Source organism: Phyllobates terribilis, unplaced genomic scaffold (assembly GCF_046119375.1).
Source record: "Phyllobates terribilis strain yellow unplaced genomic scaffold, ASM4611937v1 Scaffold_3__8_contigs__length_932513732, whole genome shotgun sequence".
Classification (NCBI taxonomy): domain Eukaryota; kingdom Metazoa; phylum Chordata; class Amphibia; order Anura; family Dendrobatidae; genus Phyllobates; species Phyllobates terribilis.
Window position 1 is genome coordinate 761,453,412 of NW_027362763.1, and position 19,804 is coordinate 761,473,215.

A 19,804-nucleotide genomic window follows, 5' to 3' on the forward strand; every position below is an offset into this window, starting at 1 on the left:
ACTGGAACTCGGTTACTAAGCAGGAGGTACCTGTGCCAGAAAGCACTACCAAGGACCAGCAGACGTTGGTGGAACTTGGATACCGAGAAGGAGGCACCTAATCCAAAGGCACTGCCAAGAACCAGCTGACGGTACTGGAACCCGGATGGGTAGCAGAAGGTACCCATGTAAAAAAAAGTTCAAGGCCGCGAGCCGGCCGCAGTTACCAAAACCCACAGTCCTACAGGGGGTGCTTGTCCTATAGGCACTATGGAACCAGCCTTCATTGCCAGATCCCGCAGCCCACATAGGAGTCACCTAAACTGCAGGCACCATAGAGTCGGCTAACCCGACAGGACAACGCATTGGAGGCAAAGTGACGTTGACACTACCCGGAAACAGCTGGCGTGCTGGAACCAGGCTGGGCAGGAGGGAGTACCCGTGCCAAAGACACTGCCGAGAACCAGCTGACGGTACTGGAACCCGGATGGGTAGTAGAAGGTACAAGAGCCAATGGAACTGCCGAAGACAAGCTGACGGTACTGGAACTCGGTTACTAAGCAGGAGGTACCTGTGCCAGTGTAATGCACACGCCCGGGCTGAGCGGCGTGTGCGTGTGATTGTAGTGATTCCACTGGACCGTGCCGGAGAGTGAATGCCTGGAGGGGCGTAACTAGGTATTCACCCGATCCGACCAGGGTCGCACGACGGCATATGACGCCAGTGCACCAAGGAGGAACCGAGCAGAGGGACCAGGTGCTACTCCAGGACAGACCCCGGACACGGCTGTTGACCCACACAGGGGAATACAGGAACAGACTGGTAGGCTGGCACACAGACTGGTGGGTATAGGCTGGCTCGACTGGGATGCAGGCAGGCGGGTATGCAGGCAGGGGGGTACAGGCAAGCACAGCTAGAGTGCAGACAGGGAGGCACTAGCAGGTAGGAACACAGGCGGGATAGGACCCAGTACACACTGGGACTCAGGAACAATACAGGCAGAGGGGTACAGGCAAGCACAGCTAGAGCGCAGACAGGGAGGCACTAGCAGGTAGGGACACTGGCGGGATAGGACCCAATACACATTGGGACTCAGGAACAGAACCACAGATGTGGCGGACAAACACAGCAGAGTGAGGCCGCCCAGAGAGGTGAGCGAGAGCAGGGCAGGACGAGGCCGCCTGGAGCGGTGAGCAAGAGTAGAGCAGGACAAGGCCGCCAGGAGCGGTGAGCAAAGGGTCAGAGCTGAGCGAGACTGCCGGAGCAGTGAGCAAGAGTAAAGCAGGATGAGGCCGCCTGGAGCGGTGAGCAAGAGTGGAGCAAGACTGCTGGAGCAGTGAGCAAAAGGATAAGAGCGGAGCGAGACTGCCGGAGCAGTGAGCAAAAGGGTCAGAGCGGAGCAAGGCTGCTGGAGCAGTGAGCAAAAGTGTCAGAGCGGAGCAAGGCTGCCGGAGCAGCGAGCAAAGGAGCCAGAGCAGGCTAGAACCGCCGGAGCGGTGAGCAAAGGAGTCAGAGCAGGCTAGAACCGCCGGAGCGGTGAGCAAAGGAGTCAGAGCAGGCTAGAACCGCCGGAGCGGTGAGCAAAGGAGTCAGAGCAGGCTAAAACCGCCGGAGCGGTGAGCAAAGGAGTCAGAGCAGGCTAGAACCGCCGGAGCGGTAAGCAAGGCAGAGCAGGGGGGACAGGGCTCTGTTCACACGGAACAGACAGGAAGAGAAAGGCAGAGCCAGATACCCACAGGATACTTGCAGTGAAGTAGCGAGTGGACCACAAACTCACAAACGGGAGTACAGAGACAACAAGCAGGAGATAGGTACGAGTTCAGACTCTGCAGAAAAAGGAAGGGAACGGACATAGAGGCAAAACAGGTAAAGGATAGGAAAGAGTTCAGACTGGAACTGAGTGTACGGAGGAGACCGACACTGCAGCGGGATACAGGAGCGGGTCTGGGAATACGGCCCCCAGAGAGGCGGGACAAACAGGCAAGGAGCGTGTTCAGACAGGACAGACAAGATACAGGAACAGGTCTAGGTAATCGGCCCCTAGAAGGCGGGAGGAACAGGCTAGGAGCGTGTTCAGACAGGCCTGGAAATACAGCCTCCAGGATAGGCAGACAAGAGAACACAGACAGGACTCAGTTCAGACATGGGAACTGATACCGCAAGGCAGAAGACATAGACAGGACTCAGTTCAGACACGGGAACTGATACCGCAAGGCAGGAGACATAGACAGGACTCAGTTCAGACACGGGAACTGATACCGCAAGGCAGGAGACATAGACAGGACTCAGCTCAGACACGGGAACTGATACCGCAAGGCAGGAGACATAGACAGGACTCAGCTCAGACACGGGAACTGATACCGCAAGGCAGGAGACATAGACAGGACCCAGTTCAGACACGGGAACTGATACCGCAAAGCAGGAGACAAAGAACGGGACCTGGCACCTTCAGAGTGCAAGCACACACTGAATGAAACACTATGCTCAGGCAGGGATAGATGGGAGCAGCTGAGCTATATACCAGGTGACAGACAGCAATAGGCTGAGGACGCACAAGGGGTGTGACCCACAGCAGGTACAAAAAGCAGGAAGTGATCGGGCGCCGCCCTTAAGCAGCAGAAACAGACACAAACAGACAGCATGGAGGGAAGCCAGAGAGACATTCTGGACTGGAGCTCAAGTGCGCGCTCTTGCACAGTGGGAGATGGACCACCATGCAAGGACGCCGCCAGGTATGTTACAGCCAGAAAGCACTACCAAGGACCAGCAGACGTTGGTGGAACTTGGATACCGAGAAGGAGGCACCTAATCCAATGGCACTGCCGAGAACCAGCTGACGGTACTGGAACCCGGATGGGTAGTAGAAGGTACAAGAGCAAATGGAACTACTGAGAACCAGCTGGCGGTGCTGGAACCCAGGGTAAATACTAAAAACAGAGTGGAGCCAGAGGTGTAATTGGAGCAAGTTTTAAATCAGTAGTACAGTGGATGTGGACAAAGCAGGAGAATTTGCCGGACACACAGCAGGGGAACAGCTGACGTTACTGAACCCCAATAACACTGGAGCAAGCGTTGACTGTGCAGACGGCACTTCCGAGCGCCAACTGGCGGTGTTGGAGCTCAGGGATAATACTGAAAACAGAGGAGCCAGAGGTGTATTTGGAGCAACTTTAAAATCTGTAGTAGTGAGAATGTGGACAGAGCAGGAGAAATTGCCGTCCGCACAGCAGGGGAACAGCTGACGTTACCGAACCCCAATAACATGGCAGCAAGTGTTGACTGTGCAGACGGCACTTCCGAGCGCCAACTGGCGGTGTTGGAGCTCAGGGATAATACTGAAAACAGAGGAGCCAGAAGTGTATTTGGAGGAGGTTTTAAATCAGTAGTACAGTGGATGTGGACAGAGCAGGAGAAATTGCCGTCCGCACAGCAGGGGAACAGCTGACGTTACTGAACCCCAATAACACGGCAGCAAGTGTTGACTGTGCAGACGGCACTTCCGAGCGCCAACTGGCGGTGTTGGAGCTCAGGGATAATACTGAAAACAGAGGAGCCAGAGGTGTAATTGGAGCAACTTTAAAATCTGTAGTAGTGAGAATGTGGACAGAGCAGGAGAAAGTGCCGTCCGCACAGCAGGGGAACAGCTGACGTTACCGAACCCCAATAACATGGCAGCAAGTGTTGACTGTGCAGACGGCACTTCCGAGCGCCAGCTGGCGGTGTTGGAGCTCAGGGATAATACTGAAAACAGAGGAGCCAGAGGTGTAATTGGAGCAACTTTAAAATCTGTAGTAGTGAGAATGTGGACAGAGCAGGAGAAATTGCCGTTCGCACAGCAGTGGAACAGCTGACGTTACTGAACCCCAATAACATGGCAGCAAGTGTTGACTGTGCAGACGGCACTTCCGAGCGCCAACTGGCGGTGTTGGAGCTCAGGGATAATACTGAAAACAGAGGAGCCAGAGGTGTATTTGGAGGAGGTTTTAAATCAGTAGTACAGTGGATGTGGACAGAGCAGGAGAAAGTGCCGTCCGCACAGCAGGGGAACAGCTGACGTTACTGAACCCCCAATAACACGGCAGCAAGTGTTGACTGTGCAGACGGCACTTCCGAGCGCCAACTGGTGGTGTTGGAGCTCAGGGATTACAGTTCAGGTGGTAGAAACATGAACAGAACAGGAGACCTGGATACTTTTGCCAACAATTATTTATTCTGGAAGAGGACTGGCAAATTCATGAGAGATCCAGGCCTTATTCATTTTGAGAAAAGTAAGCCGGTCAACGTTATCGGAGGATAGTCGCATGCGACGGTCTGTTAGTACACTACCTGCGGCACTAAAGACGCGTTCCGATAATACACTAGCAGCAGGGCAAGCTAGCACCTCCAATGCATACTGACTTAGCTCTGGCCATGTATCTAGCTTACAGACCCAAAACTTGAAGGGAGAAGAGCCGTCTGGGAGTACACTAAGAGGGCAAGACATGTAGTCTGTCACCATCTGACGGAAACGTTGCCTCCTGCTGACTGGAGCCGTCTGTGATGGTGTAGACATTTGTGGCGGCGGGGACACAAAACTTTGCCACATTTTGGCCATACTGGTCTTGCCTTGTGCTGAGGCGCTGCTTCTGCTCCCTCTTTGTGCAGAGCTTCCTCCACTGCCTCGACGCACTGAGCTGCTTTGTAAAGCACTAGCAGCACTGCTCTCGGTTGGAATGGAGAACATGATGGAATGCACCAGTGCGTCTTGGTACTCCCGCATTTTACGCTCCCGGTTCAACGGTGTTATGAGGCTTTGTAAGTTGTCCCGGTAGCGAGGATCTAGGAGGGTGGACACCCAATAATCAGCCATGTTGAGAATGTGGGTGATGCGGCGGTCGTTTCTCAGGCACTGCAGCATGAAATCAACCATGTGCTGCAGACTGCCAACTGGCCAAGAAACGCTGTCCCCTGCTTGAGGCGTGATCTCTGCCTGCTCTGCATCACCCCACCCTCGCTCTAGATACTGACTACTAGAGCATTGTGTACCTCCCTCCTCTGGACAAATGTCTTCCTCATCCATTGACTCCTCCTCATCCTCCTCACAAAGTGTCCCCTGCCTAGGCCTTTGTGAGGAACCACGTTGCGCAGACTGTAGAGAAGCAGATGGCATTTGTGACTCCTCATCATCCACCTCTTCCAAAACCTCGTCCCTTAGTGCTTGCAGTGTTTTTTCAAGCAGGCAGATAAGGGGGATAGTCATGCTGACTAGTGCATCATCTGCACTCGCCATCCGCGTGGAATAATCGAAGGCACGCAAAACGTGGCAAATGTCCTTCATAGAGGCCCACTCAGTGGTGGTGAAGTGTGAACGGCGCGCACTGCGACTTGTTTGCGCCTGCTGCAGCTGGTACTCCATTACTGCTGCCTGCTGCTCACACAACCTCTCCAACATATGTAACGTTGAATTCCACCTGGTGGGTAGGTCACATATGATGCGATGTTCCGGAAGACGTAATCGGCGCTGCAGAGCTGCAATGCGTGATCTTGCATTGCTGGAACGCCGCAAGTGAGCGCACTCTATGTGGACCTTGTGAAGCAGTGCATCAAGATCCGGATAGTCCCTCAAAAAACTCTGCACGACCAAGTTGAGCACATGTGCCAGACATGGGATGTGAGTGAGGTTGCCTAGGCCCAGAGCTGCCACCAGATTTCGGCCATTGTCACACACTACCATGCCTGGCTGGAGATTCGCTGGCACAAACCACACGTCGCTCTGCTGCTTGATGGCATTCCAGAGCTCCTGCGCTGTGTGGCTTCGATTCCCCAAAGAAATTAATTTTAATACGGCCTGTTGACGTTTGGCCACGGCTGTGCTCATATTGGTCACCATAACAGGTAACCGTTCACAGGTCGATGTGGAGGTAGACCGTGACTGCTCCTGCAGCGCTGATTCAGAGGAACTGGAGTATGAGGAGGAGTCAATGTGTACAGACTGGATTCCTGCAATCCTTGGAGTTGGCAGAACACTTACAGCGCCACTCTCAAGATCTGTACCCGGCTCCACAACATTTACCCAATGGGCAGTGAGGGAAAGGTATCGTCCCTGTCCATGCTTACTGGTCCACGCATCGGTGGTCAGGTGGACCTTGCTACTGACGGCGTTTTGTAGCGCATGTTTAATTTTTCCCTCCACATGATGTTGCAGGGCAGGGACGGCTTGCCTGCTGAAATAAAATCGGCTGGGCACGTTGTATTGTGGGACTGCCAATGCCATAAAGTTACGGAATGTGTCAGTCTCCACCAGCCTGAATGATAGCATTTCAAGGGCCAGTAGTTTAGCAATGCCAGCATTCAGAGCCTGTGCTCGGGGGTGGTTTGCCGAGTATGGGCGCCTTTTCTCCCATGCCTGTGCTAACGATGGCTGTAGACTGGCCTGGGAGTGTGAGGATGACTGGGAAAGTGGTGCTGTGGGTGGAATTACACTGTGTCTCTGTACAACAGTGCCAGAGATTCTTCCATGGCGATCCTGTGAGGAAGCCGAACCAGCTGTGTGTGAGCTGGAGGAAGAGGCTACAACACGAGCTGAAGAGGTGGTAGGTGGCGCTGTAGGTTGGCCTAGGTCTTCAGTGTGTTTTTGTAACTCCACCACGTGCTTGGTCCGCACATGTTTCCACATATTTGTGGTATTGAGGTTGCTGACACTTTTCCCTCTTTTCACCTTCTGATTACACAGCTTGCATTTGACAAAGCAAATGTCATCTGCAACTGTGTCAAAAAAGGACCAGGCACTGCAAGTCTTGGGAGCGCCCGCTTTGGATTTTGGAAGAGCCATGCTCCTAATGGGTGCCGAAGTGGAGGCTACAGGCAACCAAGTCTGCCCCCTCCCTCTTTTTGGGCTGTTCGGGGAATCTCTTCCTCAGAGCTGGTCCCACCACCTTCCTGTCCCTCACGCCATGATGGGTCAAGGACCTCATCATCTACACCACCCTCTTCAAACAACTGCTTCTCCTGGGTAGTCTCGACAGCACAGTACGCACCAGAAAGTGTCACCTGAGTCTCATCATCAGATGCGTACTGAGGTGTGCTGCTGACCATAGGCACTGGCCCACCCGCCTCTTCAGATTCAGAGAGACAAAACGGTTGCGCATCATTGCATACTACCTCTTCTTCAAATTCTCGAATTCTGCTTGGCTGGCCCCCTCTTTCCAAGCCAAGAGATTCAGAGAACAGAAGTAGAGATGGCTCCTGTCCAGGGCTCTCCTACTGCCTGGGCAATTTGGCAGGTGGTGAAGAGACAGATGGGTGCTCTTCAGTGCTCAGGACCTGAGAGGATCTGGAACTAATTGAAGTCGATGCGTTAGCTGCCATCCATCCGACAACGGCTTCAATTTGGTCCTCCCGCAGCAGTGGGGTACGGCTAGCTCCTACAAAGCTGCGCATAAAGGACTGTTCCCTGGTAAAACTGGGGGATGCTGAGTCACTGGTGCCCGCAGCAGGCACAGAATCCCCACGTCTTCTCCCTGCAGGCACAGAATCCTCACGTCCTCTCCCTGCAGAAACTCCATGCCCACGCCCACGCCCACATGCCTTACTCCCTGCCTTCTTCATCTTGGTTGACTGATAAAGATAGGCAGAAAAGTACTAAGGGCTTAGTGTGCTTATTCCTGAACAGCTGCTAACAGGTATAAGAAACACTAATTTTATAAAGTGTGGACTAGACTTTAATATGAGCTAATGTGGCCTACACAACTGTAAAGTGGAGTGTTTGGTGAACTTTATTTAGGTTTTTTTTGTCACAAAAAGACACTGGATGTGCCTAAAGATGTAATAACGATAGTATCACAAACTTTTTGTAGCTATTACAATGTAGGAAGGTAACCTACAATGCAATAGATGAGGCTGCAAAAAATAGGCTAATACTAATTTGGCTGGGGCTGCAGGGCCCAATGCTGCAGAAAGGCTCCTCTAACTACTCCTATATAGTGTGTTTGGAACCAATTTAGCTGAATACGGATGGAACCACCACACTAATAGGAGAAATCAGGAAAAATTATGAATTGGCAAAAAAGGACAATGTATGAGGCAGTGACACACACTGAGTGCACTACAACCAGACGTGGCTGAAGTACACACTACAGGGTGAGCTGCACTCACACACACAGACCTTGCAGACAGCGGTGAACAGTACAGATGCAGAGCACTGTGCACTAGCGCTGCAAGACCAAAAAAATTTCTCTATCTACTCCTATATAGTGTGTTTGGAACAAATTTAGCTGAATACGGATGGAACCACCACACTAATAGGAGATATCAGGAAAAATTATGAATTGGCAAAAAAGGACAATGTATGAGGCAGTGACACACACTGAGTGCACTATAACCAGACGTGGCTGAAGCACACACTACAGGGTGAGCTGCACTCACACACAGAGACCTTGCAGAAAGCGGTGAACAGCACAGAGAACTGTGCACTAGCACTGCAAGGCACAGCGATTTATAAAGTAGCTTGGGTAAAGCAGAATAGACCAAATAGGTAGCTAAAACTGTCCCTCAGAACAACAGCGTCCTATCCCTAACTGAATTCACAGCAGAGTGAGCTCAAAATGGCGGCGGCGGCTTTTATAGTGCATCATGACATCATTTCAGCAGCCAATCACAGCCATGCCATTAGTTAAGATGCCTACATGCCTAACAGGATGTGTCCACACTTCTTAGGATCCTCATTGGCTGAATAAAATGAAAATGGCTCATTGCATTATGGGAACTTCCGATTCCGGTATATGATATTGCAAAAGTATCGGAATTCCGATACCGCGAATATCGGCCGATACCCGATATTTCAGTATCGGAATGCTCAACACTAGTCACTGCTCACAGCACTGAGAGTGGTGGCTGTTAGCACGCCCCGGCCCTTGGATTGAGATTAAGATTGGATTAAGAGAGTGAAATTGTGTCTGGAATCCCCAAGGTAAGGCCTTCATACACTTCAGACATAAGTTGTACCAAAAGGACGATTTTGGCCAAATCAAGCTTTCGATTATTTAGATGGCGAGTGATTGACTTTTGGGCGACGAACGTTCGTAGTCATCTGAAAGATTGATCAGGCATGTCTGATATTTTTGTATGACTATCATCAATGGCGTAATGTATAGTGTTGGACTGGGATGCCAAGGGCCCACAAGTAACCAGCTCCAGGGCCCACTTTTCAACTACATGCAAATGTGACATTATCCTCAATCACAAATTTATATAATAATGAACTGGGTAGATTGTTAAATTAATAAGATGCTGCCTTTGTCTGTACATAGTGATTCAAGTATATTATGCTAAATACTTCTCATATATAAGGTCCACTCTTGCACAGTGGCCCACCGGAGGAATCTCCTGTTCTCCGGTGGGGCAGTCCAAGCCTGTGACAGCTGATTGATCAGAAAATGATAGATTGTTTATTTCCCTTAACCTATCCCATCAATTATAATGCAAAACATGACAAGATGATTCCTATAAGTCCTTTATTTATTTATTTTACTCACTTATATAGCGCCATTAATTCCACAGTGCTTTACAGACATTATCATCACTGTCCCCGTTGGGGTGTAAGAAGGAGGACTTGCCTAGGGACAGGTGCGGAGCTTCGGCGCCGGAACTGCTAGGGTCCTGCCCAGTGTTGCCAGAGGACGGGATTAAGAGTGCACGGGGGACTTCCTGGACAGTGCTGGGGGACAGAGGAGAGGGACGGAAGAGAGGAAGTCAGGTGTCTGGGCTCGCGCGAAAGAGATAGTTGGTTGTGGAGAGCAGACCGGCAGCTGGGGAGAAACAGTCTGACTTGCCGACAACGAGAGAGAGACGTGCTGCCCTGTCCTCGGTGAAATAGAGACGTGCTGACCTGTCTGCGGTGACGGACGAACGGGTGACACAGCTTGCCGCAAAACAAGGGGCGTGTGGTCTGTACCGGGCCTACAGAAAGTGATCGTTCAGTTACCTGCATCACCACAGTTTTCCAGACATCTGATGGTGACCTACGGGTGAGGACTCACCCGGGATTAGTGATCCTAACGCAATTTATTGTATGCTGGAGGAGCTTGCTACAGCTCTTAAAGGAGTCGTGACCGCTGTCGTGTGGTCAAAAGGACTGGGGGCCCAGTGGGTGAGGCCCGAGACCGCCCACTGCCGCCAGAAGACGGACACCCTCCGGAGTGAGTGTCTGAAGACGGACGTAGTTATCGCTAAAGGACAGATAAGTGCAAGCCTCCAGTAATCTACCTTCTCTTATTCAGCCTGAACTTTTGGGATTGCGCCGTATTGTTCATCCTTTCCGTGTTATAGTTAAACCGCAATTGTTTATTGTCTGATTTTACTGTTTTATTGTTGTTACTTAAATTTACACTCCCTGCCTGGAGAAAGCAAATCTTGAATTCAACCTCTGCCATACTCTCTGCGTGCTGTGTGCGGCATCTGAGCCTTTTAACAGGGGCTTCCAATCTACATTCCCTATCAGTATGACTTTAGAGTGTGGGAGGAAACCGGAGAACACGGAGGAAACCCACGCAAACACGTGGAGAACATACAAACTCCTTGCAGACGTTGTCCTTGGTGGGATTTGAATCCAGGACCCCAGCACTGCAAGGCTGCAGTGCTAACCACTGAGCCACCTGGCTGCATTTATATAATTGTTTAGCTATGTCAGTACTCAGGCAAGCAAAAACAAAAAATACACTAAGAAATATCTGAAGAATTGTGTATCTGTGGTGCACACGGTCTAGTACAACTCTATACAGCACCTATAGACTTCTATAGGACCCTAATATACCTCTGTATGCCTCTAATACAAATCATGTTATATCATCGCTTTTAGGGAAAAATCTGTTTATATCACGTTGCTTGCAAAGAGCACCATATGGCGGCACACTCAGTGTCCACAGTACAGTTCCAAAGTTTATAGCACACAGATCATTACTGTATCTATGCTTGCTGCACATAAATAATGTACTTTCTGTATATCTCTTTTTATAACTGTAAGTGCTAAGTTGGGCAGCACCAAATAAAATGACATATAAGATAATTAGCCTTATTTTAGTGTTAACTCAAAGATGCCAGAATAACCTGCGAAGCATTTGATGTGAAAGTGGCCAAAAGAAATATTTATTTTTAAAAGGGAGAAAACATAGGCTGAGTTGTATGAAGTTTACCCTCCTTTGCTTCCTCCAAGGTTTCTTTTGGCTGCTTTATATTAGAAACAGTCATAGTCTTCATTCATTTTCATGGTCTGCTTGGGAGGGAGCTGAGTGTTTTTGCATTAAGTGACTGGCAACCCTTAAGCTCTATGCATTTGAATGGTTTCTCTCTTTTACGTACACAAGTTGCAGTCAAGAGGCTGTAAAAATGCAAAACACATTTGCTCACGACTGACAAACAAAAGTTACGTGTTCCAGATCCTCCAGATAATTTTTTCACCATGTGAAGTAAAATAGAACCATTTTCAGAAACTCTGCCCATCCGCTGACCTGTAACTCTTCTATAACATCTTCTCTCCTTTTACAAAGTTTGGAAACTTGTCAAGAGCTGAACAATTCTGTAAAATTCCTTGGCTGGCAATTGTTTGATGGTTAAGTTCCAAACGTTTTTACTAGCAATGCAGTTTGGAGTCTTCAAAGCAAACTATTTCTGTAGCTACTCCAAGTACGACCTACTCACATTCCTTTTCCTAAATTTGCTGCAGGTGATTTTGTAGGGATAGGATGGATGAGATTGTCAAAAGTTGTGCAATTGCTCTCCGTCTCGTACGTCTAAAGAATTATTAAGGGTGTTGGATAATCGGGAAAAAAAAAAATGATACAGTAATTCTGTACTGACAGAAATATACAAGAGAATTTCAGACTCGGAGAATTTAGCAGAACAGTATTTTCTTTCACCATGAATTTAATACAAAGGCATGACAGGTATTTGCTTAATTAAAAACATCAGAAAATTACATTATTTCATTCTGCTTTATTTTTTTGTGTAATTTTTATTTTATGTGACCCTGAATATTTATTTATTTTTATTTATTTATATATATATATATATATATATATATATTAACATAACCAATTAACTGACATTTCCCATTTCTGCAGCTTTGCCGTATAGACTGGGTCAGAATCAACAGTTATCTTATCATTACAGCGCAGAGAATTTGACTGATCAGGCCACGTTCACACATGATAGAAACCCCAACGTACTGCTCTGCAGAGAGTACTGCATCTGTATGGATGTGAACTTAGCATAACCGCTCTCTTGTACTGCTAGAGGACTAGACTGCAAGATGAAATGGTAGAACCATACTCTCAGATAAGGCTCTGTATACAGCACCCATGCTAAACCCCAATTTCTTGGAGATAGGCTGTCCTCTCTTTCTCAAGACTGTAGTCATCATTTTCTGTCCATTAATTCCCATTCATTGCTGCTGCCACTACAGCACACACATTCTGCTGCACTGCCGCTTCATACAATACTGAAGCATGTACAGGATGTCTGCCTCTAACAGAACCTTCTCTAAGGAGCTTTTCATAAAAACAAAATAGCTACAAAATTTAAAATATAAGGGCTCTAATTCATCAAAGCAATTTGGCCTGAATTCTGCTACAAATTGCTTAGAAAAGTTGCCAAATTTTTGTGCAACTTAGATTGTGCAAAAATTTTGTTTCGCAACTTTTGCCATTTTCACCCCAGTTTCCAAAATGGGCAGAGCTGGGGTGGGAAGAGGATGCAGGAAACCACATTTTATCTAATTCATGAAGAGCTGTGGCATTCCTTACACTGGAAATCTTACTTCAGTTCAGGACTAGGGTAAGATTTCTGGTGGGGCACACACCCCCTAATGAATTTGGAGCGTCTGACTCCAACACGACCATTCAAGACCGGTGAGAAAGTCGCCGATCTTGATAAATCGGGGCCAAGGTATTTCCACCTTACACATTTATCCACAAGAGCCTTTTCCTTCAATGCCTAGCCAGTTGTGTTGCAGATCTCTCCACTAACTGTAAGTTGTCATTGTCTGATATATCACAGATAATGTAAAGATGCAGCTCCACAAAGACACACTACAGGAGGATCTGAGTGAACTCTGAAGATCGTTATTCTTCACTTGAGGTATGCTTGAAAGTTCCCTGATCAAAGTTGCACTGAAGAGGTTGTACCAAGGGCTCACAGGATAGGGAATAACTTGCTGATCACTGAGACCCCTAAAATGTCTACCATTTGAATAAAAAATGACCATCAACCATTTTTCAACAGGGCAACAAAAAGCCACGTATTGCTTGTGCTGTGTAAGCAGCCTGCGTGGCCTAAACGTGCTACCATTTGCAGCGTCTCCAGACTTGCCTCCCATCAAGCACATCTTGGACATCATTGGTCGGCAATTGAAAAGGGAGCTGCCAGCAGCGGATCTTGATTATTTGCATTCAGCATGGCAGAATATTCCTCAGACAACCATTAATAACCTCATTGATAGCAGCCAAGGTGTGTAAGTGCATGTATTTTGTCTCTCATATTGTATACTGAATAAATCGAGACGTTTGGATTTTTTTTTCTTCATTTGCATATCATCAACATGCCTTTTCCTCCTGTGATTTACATAATTTAACATCTTTTCCTTCTTGGTATTGCAATTTCAATGTTGAGGAGTATATTTGAAAACGAGAATTTTGGAATCTGTTTTAAACCCACACTGAAATAAATGGGACCTGCCACTTAGTACTTGATATTTTTTATTATAAAAAAAAAAAATTGCTAGCGTGAACAAGGTCTTACATAATAGGAACAAAATTTTGTGTTCAGTGGTGTGGAAAGAAAGATTTATGGATGAAGTCATGTTAGCTGCTTGTAAAGTCAAAAAATAAAAGTTTTTTTTTTTCCCCCGGCCACTATGTTTTTTCTTTTTTGTTTCTCATATACATTTCAGGACTTGCCATTAGTTTATGTTCTTTAAGCCTACATTTCTTAGAAAGTAGGAAATCTGTCAATCATCAAAGTATTTCCAGAGTTTGTTTCCAAATAGCCCGAGTTGCTCTTTTACAAATGCGGAGATCTATCAGCAGCCCCCGAGAGTGTGGCGGTCATTAAAATAGCTTTACTTGTGTTACCAATGTAGTCATACAGAAGTCGGTGAAACACAAGAGCACTCTGTGACATGGACTCATGTTCACGTCAAATATTTTATGGGCTCTACCTGCGCACTTTATTTTTCCTTTGCTGCATAAAAATGGATTCTGAAATATGAATGGATAAACGAGACGTGGAATGACTGGCTGAACGTCTGAAGCCGGAAAGGTAGAAAAAATAAATATGAAGTCTAAAATCAGTCATTTCCACTTGAAACAGAAAGTTTGCTGTCACATTGCCAACAAAAATACAGAGGATGTTGTTTTTAAGGCACAGAAATCTACTTTTTTTTTTTTTTTCCTTTGGCAGAAATACCTTGACTGTGAATAAGGGCGTGATTGTTATGTTAACGTAACATGGAGGAGGACTATATACAACTATCTAATCAAAAGGGTATTAAAAGCAGCATAAATTTAAAAAAAAAAATTTACACCTTACAAAAAAAAAAAATTAGTATTGATAATCCAAACCTGGAAAAGGATAAGAATTATTTCATGCACAAATACAATCTATAATATAACGGGAGATGCGCGTCTCTGTCCGAAGCCTCGATAGACTGCGCATGCGTGACGCGCAGTCTGGCTCCAGACAGAAGACCCGCATCCAGCCGTTACAGGTAAGACAGCCACTGCTATGGGGCCCGGGCGGGCCCCAAGCAGCGTGGGAAAGAGGAGGATAGGTGAGTAGGAGGTGGTGGCGGCAGAGGAGCGGGTTGCGGCAGTGGAGCACACTACCACGTGTGCCCGCTGCTAAAGGGTAATGAATATTCCCTCTGAGGCCACTCCCATGGGCGTGGAGAAGACGGAATATTCATTCTCTTTAGTAGCGGCCACGGAGGAGCGCTGAGCCCCGGCTCCTGCTGTCAGTGACTGCCGCTAAAGAGAAAGCATATTCCGCTTCTCCACGCCCATAGTCCCGGCATGGAGAAGCGTGAATGTGCCAGCAGCAGCTCACCTCGGCTTCTGAGAGCACGCAGCTCAGATGCCGACATGAGCTGCTGCAGACAGGACGCAGCGCTGAAGCAGAGGAGAGGAAGGAAGGTGAGTATAAGTGTTTATTGTTTTATGTGTGCAGTGATTGGAGGGATGAGGAGGCCACACATACCAGGGACGGGGGGGGTTGAGGAGGCCACGCATACCAGGGACTGGGGGGGGGTTGAGGAGGCCACGCATACCAGGAATGGGGGGATTGAGGAGGCCACGCATACCAGGAATGGGGGGGGATTGAGGAGGCCACGCATACCGGAAATGGGGAAGAGGGGGGAGCCACGCATACCGGAAATGGGGAAGAGGGGGGAGCCACGCATACCAGAAATGGGGAAGAGGTGGGGGGGGGGGGAAAGCCACGCATACCGGAATTGGGGAAGAGCCACGCATACCGGAAATGGGGAAGAGGGGTGCCAAGCATACCGGGATTGGATGGTGGGGACAGCACATACCAGCATGTGAGACCATATACCAATAAAAATGCTCGCCACCCGGGCGTAGAACGGGTTCAATAGCTAGTATTTCTATATGAGAACTATATGATTGATCAAGTGCCTAAATTGTATGATTTATCTGTGCCCTCTAGAGCCCAACTCCCCCCACACTCAAGAATATATGGCACCCATACATTAAAATGTAATCAAGAAAACTGGTGCCAGGGATGTCTAAGAGTTACTCGTCTCTGCAACATAGGAATTAATATTCAGGATTTCCCATGTAGACATGGCATAAATGTCTTACTGCGAAGGTCTGATGGCTGGTCCTCCATATCAGGAAATTCCCTGACCTATGTACGATTGACAACTAGGTTTCCTATCCCAAATACACTCATATTAATAGAAGGAGAACATGCAAACTCCATGGAGTAGTTAACCTTGTCAGATTCAAAGGCATATGCCGAAATCACACTGCTGCACCAAGGATCAACCATGTAATGTTTGGTGGAAGTGGACCTCTTCGCAGTGCATTTGTGTGTCAGTTGGTGGCGTTCCAGCCATCCTGGTCAATGAAATAATGCCTGATGGCGGATGATGCAATTTTTCCACAGTGCAAAGCATTTATGTGAATTGTGAGTCAAACTAGAAAGAATATAACATTATAAAGGGTCAGTTAACTTTCACATTGAGAGTTGGAGTTTGTGTGCTCTCCATGTTTTTGCCTGCTGGTATACTGGTTTCTTTATTTACTCTTAAATACTTAGTCCACATGTGCTCAGGGTACTAATCTGATTTCTTTCTTTCTGAGAAATAAATACTTTGCAAAAGTTTTAAAGCGAGTGAATAAAAAATGCTTCAAAGTAAGAATACTTTAAAAAAAAAAAAAAAAAATGCTTTCAATTCTTTGCTTGGGAGAGACCTTGCTGATGCAGTATAACTACCTTGTGCTCAGGTCTTGCCATTGCACAAAAAAAAACACAGTACTCCTTAGCTGCAGTGAATTTTTTTTTTTATTGATCTGTCAGCATGTCATGTTCAAGGGTACCACACTTTACAAGATGGCTCTATGAAAACAGAGCTGTCAACCATAGAAGGATGGAGGGTGGAGATAGAGGAAAACCAAGCAGGTGGGAAGGTTTAGGTAAATGATTGGCCCCGCCATGAAGCACCGAGTGGTGGGACATAGTTTGAACAGTCATTCTGTGCTGACAGTGTGGTGGACGCTCACTAGAGAGGCTGAAAGCACACATAGCAGTGTGGTGGATGCTCAATAGAGAGGCTACTAACAAGCCGTGATCAAGGGCAGCGAAGACAAACCATGGCCATCTTGTAAAATGTGGTACCCTTGAACATGACATGCTGACCATTACAGTGAAGAAAATGTTATTGTTCTAAAGGAGTGCTGTGGTCTTTTGTGTATTGTCTAGATATCTATTCTACCAATGAGCAGCACCAACCACCCAGCGTGCCGATCATAACCTTTCTATTGCTTTGTTGTAAGACTTGAGACATGACAGTCTTCTATAACCTCACCTTTGTAGCAGAACTTGTCTGTTCCTCACCCAATTTTAAGCCGCCCACCCAGCTGTTTTTATTTCAATTAATCACTGTTTCAACCTACCTATGAGAATAATTATCATTATCACCTGTTCGGTATAAATTAGTTACTCATTCACCTGAATAAAATTCTACAGAATCCTTAAATGTGTGCAAAAGTCTGCCTTGAAAACCACATCAATTCTTCTAGGTAAAGGGTGATCACACCAAACATTTACGGTATTTGATTTTGATTTCTCTTTTGCTCATTTACTTTGCCTTTTGTTAATTGCTAAAAATAAACTATTGACACTTCTAGTTTTGAAAGCATTCTTACTTTACAGCATTTTTTGCATGGTAAAGTATATTGAAAGGAAATGATTATTTTTTTGTCATAGAATACTCGATGAAACATGGAAAAGTGTTCGACGTTAAATGTTAAAATACATTTTGGCAGTATTTTTTGTTGAGTATTGCCAGCAACAATTAGAAAAAATATAAGCAAAAAACATGTCAAGCAACTTGTCTTGAAAACAATTGTTACGAAGATTAACATAGCCTGTCGTTCAATGCATCTAAAGAGGAAAACTAAGCAGTTTTAAGATGGCCTTGAATTAAAAAAAAAAATCTTCAATGTAGCAGATTATGCATCATCATGTTAACATACATCTGTATGTATTCTGATCCTGCAGTCACTGCCTATTCATGCTAGACAGCCCAGGAATTTACAGGAACTGGAGGCTTTTTGCCAAGAAGAAAGGGCAGCTTTACCATCTGAGAAAATAACTTCATCCACAACTACCACAAAAGACTTCAAGCTGTCATTGATGTTAGAGGGGGCAATACACGGTATTAAGAATTGGGGTATGTGAACTTTTGATCAGGGTCATTTGGATGTTTTTGGTTGTTATTAAGATTTAAAAAGAGAAAGCACAGTAGTTTGACAATAAATGGCTTCACCCAACCAATAACCATGAGTGGAGAAAAAGTTTTTTATCATTCATATTCTCTGAAACAAGGCCAAGAAAGCAAAAATTCTGCCGGGATATGTAAACTTTTGAGCACAACTGTAGGTGATATTTCCTTAGGGCACAGTCAGACGGTAGTATAAATCAGATTGCAATGCTCAGACTTGAGGGTGGCTCTTCCGACCCGATCGTGACCGATGCACAGAAATGTATGGAGCGGTCACGCTCGAGTCGGGAGAACAGCAGGCCAGTCCATGCATTGTGGTCCAAGGTACAGTATATGGCTGTCTGACTGCGCCCTTAAAATAAGTAGTCAATATCAAATTGGTGGAAGTCTGACTCCCGGCACCCTCACAAATCAGCTGTTATCAGCTGGGTGTAAACAGTGTACAGAGCCAGAAAAGCACAACTTCATAGATGATGTAGTGGTCGTTCCTGGCTACTGCAGTTCAGCTCCGATTCATGTCAATAGGAGCTGAGCTGCAGAACACGGCAACGGCCACTACACAGTTGCAATTTCCCAGGTTCGAATCCATAGCAAAATTATACCATGTGAGGCATGCTGCTATTTTCTTTCATAGGTTTTAATGGGGTTTGTGATTCCTACACGGCCCATGTGTTTACAGATCAGGACAGATTCAGTCCTGCAAGATCAGAAATGCCTTATTTAGTTAGAACTTTTCAGATCTACCTGAGCCAATAATTTGCTTTAAATATAAAGCTCATAAAAAGTCTTCGATATGCACTGGTGGGCTTCACTGGAGGCCTATACTATGACACCTTAGTTTTGCTTAGTTATGGCACCAAAAAGTCACCTTAGTTTTTTGTTTTTTTTCCAGGAAAGCCACTGCAGGCAGCGTTGACTGTATGACTTGACTGTTGACTGATTTTGCACTTTATTTTTATGTGGCTTTTAGCACTTTTATTGCTCTAAGCGTGACATTTTTTCCCCCCCGTGGAGGTTCTGGACAGTTTCTTATGAAGAGGCCTAACATGCATTTAAAAAAAAAAAAAAAAGCACCAAAGCAAACAAAAAAAAGTGTATCAAAAAACGAAACAATCAAAAACACAACACCTGAAATTCAGAGCACTATTTACTTTGAAAGTAAAAAATCTACAATTTAGGTTCCTAATTTTTCAGAATAGATTCAGTTCATTTGAATGAAAACAAAATTGTAGATGTTAAGAGAAAACCCCAAAACAATATAAAATAAAGACAAAAAGAAGAAAAAAAAAAAAAACAACTCTTTGGGTGAATTTATTTAGCATTACCTTCTTAATGGACATCAAACATAACAGATGACCAGCTTCAAACTTGGTGGTTGTGTTCCACATATGTGATCACATTCCAGCAGAGGAAAAATAAAGACAAAGCAAAAACATAAAATCACAATACAATAGACATGCGCAATGCATGATATAACTACAACGTAATAAATACTTTACAAAAATATTGTAGTATCTGTAAACAGCAATAACAGATGAACCCCACACATTCTTCAAATATTCTCTTCTTTTGGACTCCATTTGGTTGATGCCTACACAAAAATAAAAAATAAACGCAAGGCCTAAAATAGCAAAATAATGTAGACGACAAAACACTGAATATACTGTATTTTTGAGAAAGTGCCATTTTTCTTATTTTTAGTCCCTGAAAAATATGTCACCTGAAATGAGCTACCCAGAATTTTCCTAGTTGTGTATAAATAACCATGGTGTCTATTTTGAAAAAGGTAGTATGTGAAAGGTCACCCACTATATTAGGAAGGATTTTCAT